Source organism: Cephus cinctus, unplaced genomic scaffold (genome assembly GCF_000341935.2).
Source record: "Cephus cinctus unplaced genomic scaffold, Ccin1 Ccin1_scaffold0629, whole genome shotgun sequence".
Classification (NCBI taxonomy): domain Eukaryota; kingdom Metazoa; phylum Arthropoda; class Insecta; order Hymenoptera; family Cephidae; genus Cephus; species Cephus cinctus.
In genome coordinates this window covers 340,521-347,271 of record NW_014333270.1, presented here as the reverse complement: position 1 = coordinate 347,271, position 6,751 = coordinate 340,521, and the positions used below count along the sequence as shown (strand labels likewise).

At 43.0% G+C, this 6,751-nt stretch overlaps 2 protein-coding genes across 8 annotated transcripts in view; both read left to right on the top strand.

Moving 5' to 3' along the window:
* Nucleotides 1-6,751, top strand: part of LOC107269311 (agrin) — a 189,182-nt gene that overhangs the window by 40,445 nt on the left and 141,986 nt on the right. The window lies entirely within an intron of this gene.
* The window catches only part of LOC112494576, a 146,790-nt gene that overhangs the window by 75,169 nt on the left and 64,870 nt on the right, over nt 1-6,751 (top strand). The gene's annotated exons all lie outside the window — the stretch shown is intronic.

The following is a 6,751-nucleotide window of genomic DNA, read 5'->3' as shown; positions in this document are numbered from 1 at the left end:
GAGAGAGTGAGAGAGTGAGAGAGAGAGAGAGAGTGAGTGTGTGTGTGATATAAAACCTTTTAAAGTATACATATAAGGTCTCGATATTCTGTGATATAACGAATTAAAATCTTCGGAATCAAAATTCCCGTAAAGATTACAGACGAACGAAATACCATGGGTATCTGCATGAAAGAAAACGTAGTACGGAATTAATATTCACAGTATGTGATACACAGTGATACTCATATTGAGGCAACTCATTGCTTATTTTACATGAATAAATATCACTTCGTCATGGTGAATTGAAGTACAGTGAAACCTCTCAATTTGTCTCCCTCGAGGAGATCTCCAATAGTTCAAACGCGACCTTTTCAATAGGCCCGAAGCTCGGCCCACTTGCTACCTGCACATGGCACATCGTACTAACTAATCCTATTATCTGCGTGTTACAGGCCCGTGCGCAATAATATTTTCTTTGCCATTCCACACGTATCCGTGTACAAAAAGAACTATATGTATACCATCGGTTTTGTACACGAACGTATCTCTTTCGTACTGACAGCAAATTCTTCATTCAATTTCAAAACACGCTCGAGTTCAGAGCGAAATTGATACCTAACTACCGACACTTTTTTCTCTAGAATTACTTATTAGTGAAAGGAATCAACGATATTGTAACTAAATAATATCTTCTAGTAAAAGATTTTAAACAAAAGTGAGAAAAATCCAAGACCGAAGTGTATAACGTGTGCATTATTGGATGATGCGGTCTCTCTGTTAGTTTTTTATAAATGCGGTCAATTTGGACTGAGTGATATTGAAGATCCAGAAATACGAAATACCCTTACTTTCAGCAATAGCTCCACTGTTAGCACCTGTTTTTCGTATTAACAAATTACTGAGATCCCAAATTTTATTCGATTCTCGGTGCGGCCCTGAAATTCCTTGGTTCTTCGTAATTGGTGGACACCCGGTACACGATTACAAGCACGTCAGCGTCGATAGCACTACACTCGCACACAATGCTAATACTCAACTGTAAACTGTATCTAATACGAGCCCAGATACGGTGTATTCTATACTACGTAGCTATGGGGTATGGTATGGGTACATGGCCGTAAGGGATGGTTGGTAAAGGGGGTGGCTACGGCTTATCAGTACACGCGGCGACATGCCGAGCCGATAGCAGCCACGATTAGTGCAGCGCTGCTTCGGCTTGCGCGTTAAACTCGAACATTAAATTCACCAGTAATGACGTTTCGTGCCCGTTTTATGGGTCAACCGGCTATACGCGGAATCCAGCCCTCATTCTTATCTCGTACTCGAGCGGCCTCCCGACTTCCCGACTTCCCGGCGTCCCGACGGCTAAGCGTCATGTTGAGGTCGCATTTCCACACACTCGCCGTTCCTTACTCGGTATAACAAACAACATGGCGGCTCTGTCATCTGTCCATGAGAAATGAGGCAGCCGAAAGGCACGAAACGCACTTTAGTTACGCAGGACGTCTCGTCGTCGAGTTCTGAAAGTCTTTCGAGTTGTCTGCTAATTATCTTTCGTTTAATTTTTACAAAATGTTTAATCTACAATAGATGATCTGCTTCAGCTTCCATATGTCCGTGTCGGGTTAGTTAAGTCTGATCAAAGATGCGCGAAATCGTTATTGCTTTAACTAAGTTCCATGTAATTATGTATGTTCTCCCCTGTCGATGCTCATTCTCTTTTGGCTGATTTTATCAAAGTTTGAGATATGTACGTCACTCGCACTACTGAGCTTCCAATGTTGATCAGGAGAATTCACACACAATTCACATAGGAAGTAGTTTGACATTACTTACGGATGCAACATAACCGGAGGCCTATTCCGGAGGCCCTGGAATTTGTTTCTACGAGAAATATACGACAATGGAGATCTCCTTCGTTTGATATCGCATAGGCATGTGGACGACTTGTGATAATAGAGGAAAGCACTGAACACGTGTTCATTCCGAGTAAAACCATTCTTCATTGATTCCAAAGTATTATCCCTTGACATTCTTTTGTAACTTTAAGTGATCGGCGATCCTTTTTGAAGTGCGCAACAATTCTCGGTAACACGTCTCTCTCTCTCTCCCTCTCTCTCTCTCTCTCTCTCTCTCTCTCAAGTGACTTGCAGGTGTCGATCCACCTTGCTCCCACATTCAAGCAAACTTACCTTTAACACGTCTCTCTCTCTCTCCCTTATTATCCCTTGACATTCTTTTGTAACTTTAAGTGATCGGCGATCCTTTTTGAAGTGCGCAACAATTCTCGGTAACACGTCTCTCTCTCTCTCCCTCTCTCTCTCTCTCTCTCTCTCTCTCTCAAGTGACTTGCAGGTGTCGATCCACCTTGCTCCCACATTCAAGCAAACTTACCTTATTTTCGTATTTATTGAACTAGAGTGCCGTTCTCAGGACCTCTGTGAACTCGAGGACGCTGCTCGTTGAAAAATGAAGAGTGAAGAGTGAAGAGTGAAGAGTGAACAGTAGTACCATCCTCACAAATTAGCCTCAGGGGTGTGATGTAGAGTTCACTGGACACAGAAGTGCCATACGGGGATGGTAACTGTTAGGTACCACTGAGGGTAGCTAGCTGCTCTTAAGTACGTTTAGTTGGACCCGACAACTCCTGAAACTCGGTTGCATTTATACAGATGAAACTAACCGATGCTACCGGCTAATCCTGACCTTTGATTGCGGTGATTACCTGCGGCAGCTAACCTGGCTGCTCGGAGCTTCCGTCGCGCATTCACTTATTGTGAGTCGTGTCACTCTTGAGTCGTTAAGTCTTTAGGATGTCAGTGAGCATAGCTATAGTCGGTCCACGAGTACAATGTGTTCCTTTGACGTCAATTATTGGCATACCAATTGATATACTACCTATTCGATACTCAGATTTCGTGCTTCTTCTGTCCGAAACTGAAATTTTACTTTTCTTATTTTTCCGTTTGCACTGCCACTACTCGATTCATGCTAGACCTTTGTACACTGAGTCCATTAATGGCGTCCAGCTTATTGACGCATTGCGGTGAGATAAGAGACGAAAGTCGGCAGCGCCTGCTCACGTATCTTCCTGTGCTGTGCGCGCAACGGTGCGTCCCTTTCGCACAGCACGAGTGCGACTAACTAACCTAACCTGACCCCCTATGGCGCACTCACTTGCACTCGTGCTGTGCAACAAGGACGCACCGATCGCGTCGCGAGGCTACGACGTCTCACTCGCACCATAGTGCTCTCTGTGCTGCGCACACAGGTGCGTATCTCGATACCAACTTCGACTCTCTTACCTCGTCGAACTGCTATGCTGCATCGACGACCTGGACACCAATAATGATGACGCCCAGTGTTACAGGTTGCAACTGTTTTTCCTTTTTTCTTTTACTTTCATGTATTTCGTATCGCTCAAAAGTCGAAGCTGATGACAAAGCTGAAAACTTGGGCACTCGTGGGACTTGATGCTGTCAAGGGATTATTATCCCGTTATTTTGTTTACATTCCTGAAAGGAGAAGTAAAGGCGTAGGTAGGATAATATTGAAGAAAATAAGGATAAGCAATGCAGGAGAAAGTCGCAGAATAAAAATGAGAGACAGAGACGCGCGTGCATGTGCGCCGCGTGTGTTCGCGTTTCGCGAATCCTGCCGAACGAGGTCCGCATCCTGTCGTATCAAACATTCAAAAGGGTGCTAAAAAGAAAGTGCATTTGTATCCCGCGCAATGCGACTGCGGGCTCGGAAAAACATAAATAATTCAAAAGTTTTTATGCAACCGCAAGAGGTTCAGGAATCGGGCGACAAATTGTTACATAAATGGGTCAAAATGTTGATATATGTTTTGGAGAACGACGAGGCTATACAACGGCTATAACAACCATGTCACTCTTACTTTTAGTTTTTACTATTATAGTTTATACCAACTACCATTCCTCTCTTCTTCTACTTAATCTTCGAGCGAATCAAAAAGCTAACCTAACCTCGCGTACTCTGATAAGTGATAATACTTTGGCAGACGGTCGAGCGCCTGGCGGTACAATCCTCGTACAGACGATTGCTTTTGCTTCGACGCTGATATCTGGATCATTGAAGAAGGAGGATTCAGAGAGAATTAAAAGACCACGTGAAGGAAAGAGCGTATAAATTAATCTGGACAAACATTTATGAGAGACAAATACAATGTGGGTGGGTCAATTAACGGTAAAATCTCTAATTAATGATCAGAAGCTCTAATGAAAAATTGGGCCGCTCGACAGTCTTTCTCGGCACTTGTAATTTATTAATTATTCGCACGCGAATTCTTCATCTGTGCCCTATTATGTAATCGTACGACTCGCCTACCGAGATCGTCCGAAGATTCAGGAATTCCTGGATTTATTGATCGTCGGTGGGGCAATTGCCTATTGATTCTCCAGCAATACGTATTCCATATTGAAAGTGGGGGCGGCTGTGTGCGTGCGTTCAGGTACTTGCTAATGTCTCCTTGAGGCTATGTGGCCAATGGCAGCTGCATACCAAGATGCAATTATTACTCGAGCCAATATACCATGGAATCTTGGAATACCTTCGTCTCTAAGTGCCAAAGTTCAGGGCATGTTTTGGATATCGGCAAAGTTTTAGTGGTGGGGGTTCATTAGAGAAGACCCTTGTGGCTACCGAGGTTCAATCGACAATTACCAGTTTCCAAGAATAGTGCTACCTTGTATATTAGTGGCATTTGGGAGGAATCTTGTGACGTAGTGTTCGGCTAATTTCCGTAGGAGATAATCTGATAACCGATGAGAATTGTGAATCTTTGGTCTGGGGGGAGGGGGCCTAGAAAAGAGTTAAAAACGTAAATGCAACACCCCCCTAAATATCTTGTGGCTCTAGTGGGCCAAATGACATCCTGTTGTGTTAATCGTCATTATTAAATGGATGCGAAGGCTGGCGTCTCCAATGGCAGCCAATTACTTAAGAAGCTCAGGAAACGGTACGATGTGCTTCCGGCCAACCGGAGGCCATGACCTTTCTCTCCCCGATGAGTTTTTCTGTGACTCCTCGCGCGACTTCTATAATTTTCTGCTAAGCATTTTTTATTCCACTCTCGTCGTTTGCATAAAGTGAGCTATTCACGCTTTTAATATAGGCAAATGAAGTTACGCTCCGGAACTAATCATATTTGCATGCGGAACAGCAATCTCCTTTGAGCCCTGCAATACTTATTACTTTAGGCTAGTCGCCGGGAAATTTTTATAGCTATGAAAACTGACACGATCTCTTTTTCACTTTTCCTAGCTTCACTGCACTCACGAAACGCCTCCCTTTCAAAAACTATCCTGCTCCAACTTCCCCCTCACGTCGCTCCCTCAACGTCACTCCCCTATCAAAGTCGAAACCTAATTACGTAATAACGTACTCTCAACTTTCAAAGATCTTCGGTAATATCGCAGACTAATTCTCTTTAGACGCTACAACTTACTTTTACCTATACGCGCAACCTCATGGGGCCCATCGGGCAAATTTGGAATTGACTGGTTATATAACAACGATTTACACGTACCGGGCCGGAAGTAATCTCTCTCAGTCAGTCAAGCAGTTCGAATAATCCTTACTTTTTCATGCCTATAGATATATTTTATTATCAATGAAACTTGTGCAAAAGAAAAGAATTCATCGAATTTGCAAATGAGTCAGTACTCGGTGGTGATCATCTTATGACGTAACGAGATGGAAATAGAAAATAGTTCTAATTGATCCTAAATAACCTAACCTAACAATAGGAGACACAAAATTGGCCCAATATCATTATTATCCCTCGCTTCCATTCTAATGTAACAAATGGCTCGATTAGGATTTATAGTTTTTAAATTATGAGGAATGGTCGAAATGACATTCGGTGAATGCGTTTGCGTCTGCAATTATATTTCTGATGGTCAGAGTCATTCGATCGGAATGACATTAATAGAGATTTTACATGAAAGATCCGTTCGATGATGTGCGATATTTCCTTTTGCAGTTAATGTCAGTCGTTATCGAATCGCATCGTGATTGCGTAGGTCGGATTGCCCAATCATCGGACATGTACCCCAGTAATCGTCAGCGTGCGCTTTGACTATAGCAAAGTCTACAGTATTATAACATAACATAAGAGACGACTAATAATGGTACATGGCCGATGACTGGGCCATCCACCTTATTACGATTAACTTTAACAAAACGGTTTTACAAGAGACTAATAATTGCGCTAATTAAAATCGTAATATCCTTTCAAATCTGCTGCGTTCTCAATATGACAAATCATTTGAGTTTTGTTTATTGAAATACACGTGATCGATTTATCCGTTTAATACCGTATCGCAATTCACGTACTAAAATATTGGTCCACGTGCGTAATCGTGTAATATGTAGCTGTACATATATGATATATGATATATGAAGTGAGTACGAATGGCGGAAAGGGAAGCTCGAGGTTATGATCGTGCATCCACAGGTTGTTCATTTTCCAGGATCCTCTGAACGCCAGCAGCTCGCCATTTCTATGCAATAGACCGTTACTCGAATAGGAACTAAAGTTCGATAGTCGACTCAGCTCCTACCTTAATCGCAGCAGCACAACGTGTAATGCGTACCCGAGTCCAAATTTTAACTCTCCCTTGAATCATCTTGGAAACTATTTCCTCCCCATCGTACGAGCCGAGAGATTCTGCGTTCGTCGTACCAGACCCGACTTGGAGAATTTAGAGTTGTTGGGAAACCTTCGCTGCCCCCCCCTCCCCCC